Below are 3,124 nucleotides of genomic sequence, written 5' to 3'. Positions count from 1 at the left end.
AGAATTTATGTAAAACAGACTAATTGAAATACATTCGTTTGATATGATCTTCAAACATTATGTTCTTTCTTATTTTTTATAATATTTTTGAAATAATGTAATTATAAATAAAACAAAGTTACATATTATAGTTGAGAAACTGTCCTCAAAATTTTATGATTTATAAACTCCTTGGTTTAATTAATTGATAAATATCATATACTTGATTGTACCACTTACATTTTCTAACAAAACTTCCCACAGAAAAAAATATATTTGAAATCCAAAATCAACTAAAAAAATTCACATTTTTAGGATCAGATTTTTCTGTTTCTATTTTATTATATCCCATGCTTATTTTTATTATGTTTTATAAGCACAATGATAGAATTTAACACCAATAGATATGTAATATTTTTCCCAAATTAATGACTGTGAAGTCAAGCATGTAATTTAAAGAAATCATAAGATTGCCAGAGAACCTATCAATATGCCAAATGTGCACAATCCTACCACATTCATGCCCATGTTTATCATTTAATGGTGCACACGTATATGTAAAAACATACCCCCCACACATATACACATTGCATATTTTCTACAATACAATATGTACTTAGGTATAATAAAATAGTGCAGTGATGTGTGGAATGTTGGTGATTTGTATAATTTGAGAAAAAACAAATATCATCTTTGAAGGAGTTGGAGAATTTGTAATATGTATCAGATACTAAATGAAATTAATGATTAAGTATAGTTATAATAAAATTGACTTAAAAATTAATATTCGTCATCAGTAGAAAATAAGTACAGAGATATACTGATAACAGAACAACATTTATCTTAACAAATTTCCAACCAAACAAGCTGTAGTGACAGAAAAGGAAGTTTGTAGAAAGCAGAGATTTTGGGGGGTATCAGGGTTCGAATTCAGGACCTTGTGCTTGTGAGGCAGGCAGCGGCACCACTGAGCTAAATCTCTGGCCCAAAACCTTTCTGATAGTAACACCAGATTTCTTTGATTACTACTTGGATATGGTGCATCTTTTCCAACTTTTTACTTTCAACTTACCTACTTTTAAATATAATATTACACTTGAACAACCTCTCATAGAAAGCATATATGTCTTAAAATCTATTTTGACAATCTCTATCTTTTTTTTATTAAAGATTGCAAAGATACATGATAAGAAATGAAGATACTAAATAAAAATTTCAAATATACATATATATGACAGCCAAAAAAGGATATACTATATACTTTTTGATATACTCAATAAATTAAAAATAAATTACTTGTTAATCTACAATAATACATAAGATCCTAATAAGATTACTGACATTTAGAAATGGGAAGAAAGGAGAGAATTTATGTAAAACAGACTAATTGAAATACATTCGTTTGATATGATCTTCAAACATTATGTTCTTTCTTATTTTTTATAATATTTTTGAAATAATGTAATTATAAATAAAACAAAGTTACATATTATAGTTGAGAAACTGTCCTCAAAATTTTATGATTTATAAACTCCTTGGTTTAATTAATTGATAAATATCATATACTTGATTGTACCACTTACATTTTCTAACAAAACTTCCCACAGAAAAAAATATATTTGAAATCCAAGAGCAACTAAAAAAATTCACATTTTTAGGATCAGATTCTTCTGTTTCTATTTTGTTATATCCCATGCTTATTTTTGTTATGTTTTATAAGCACAATGATAGAATTTAACACCAATAGATATGTAATATTTTTCCCAAATGAATGACTGTGAAGTCAAGCATGTAATTTAAATAAGATTGCTACCCCTGCTTTTTTTTGGCGGGGGGGAGCTCCTGTTACATGAAGACGTTTTCTGTCCTTTCACTTTCAGTCTATGGGCTTCTTTTTACACTAGACGTTTCTTGTATACAACACATTATTGGATCTTGCTTCTTAATCCATTCTGCTGGTCTGTTTCTCTTGATTGGTAAATTGAGGCCGCTGAAGATGGCGGAACGCAGCCTGCAGGAGAGGGTGCCAGTCTCTGTCTTTTAATAGGTGTGTTTGTGCTGTCATTTAATGTAGTTATTTTGTATTTGTGTCTATCATTTTGTTTTTGCTTAGTTCTCTATTTCTCTTCCCCTCTTCAATTTTGCTGCCTTCTTTTTCTTTATTTGAAGTTTTTGGTATTCCACTTTAATTTACTAATTATATTTTTGACTACAGCTTGTTATATATTTTATTTTTATTGGTTGCTCTAGAGATCATAACATTAATATTTTACTTTTCACCATCTATTCAGCGTTACTGGTTTGCTACTTCAGGTGGACCGTAGAAGACTTACCAATACAAGGCCTCCTAGCCTTCCAAACTTAATTGTAGTCACAATATGTTACATAAATCCACATAGAAGACTCCATCAGGAGATACTACGTTATTTTTTTCTTTCAGTCATCATAATACTTTGAGGAGCTTCAGAGACTAAAACAGTATGTTATATTTATCTAAGTATTTACCATTTGTTTCTTTTTCTTTATACCTCATTATCTACATTTCCTTATGGTAACATTTAGGATATCTACTGGTGGTTAATGTATTCTGTGAAAATGTCTTTGTATCATGTCATAATGGGGATATTTCCACTGGATATAGAATTCTGAGTTGACAGTTTTTTTACTGCTTCAAATTATGCCCCTTTTTTTGATCTGCAGTGATTCTGATGCAAAATCCATAGTCATTCAAATCCTAGCTTCCTTGTATGCAATATGTCATTAGTCTCTGATTCTTTTAAGGAATTTTTGTTTCTCTTCTGTCTCCAGTGGTTCTGTTAAAATGTGTCTAAATGTGGATTTGTTTGGAATTTATTTGGTTTTTGTGAGATTATTGATTCTATAACTTTATGATTTTCTTGCCATATTTGTAAGTTTTCAGTCAGTATTTCCTCAACTATAATATATATTATGAATATAAAATAAAAACCTTTATCGTCATGCTTATGCTTCTCTTTGGCTAGGACTTTAAGGATAAGAATGTAATTTGTTGCTTGTTTTTTGAGACAGAGTCTCTCTATGTAGTTCAAGCTGGCCTTGATCTCTATGTAACCCAGGCTGGCTGTAAACTGGCGGAAATCTTGCTCTCTCAGCCTCCTGAGTACTG

Source organism: Fukomys damarensis, unplaced genomic scaffold (genome assembly GCF_012274545.1).
Source record: "Fukomys damarensis isolate Sample0158 unplaced genomic scaffold, DMR_v1.0_HiC HiC_scaffold_27, whole genome shotgun sequence".
Lineage (NCBI taxonomy): Eukaryota > Metazoa > Chordata > Mammalia > Rodentia > Bathyergidae > Fukomys > Fukomys damarensis.
The sequence above is the reverse complement of the archived record's forward strand: the minus strand, read 5'-3'. Positions refer to the sequence as shown.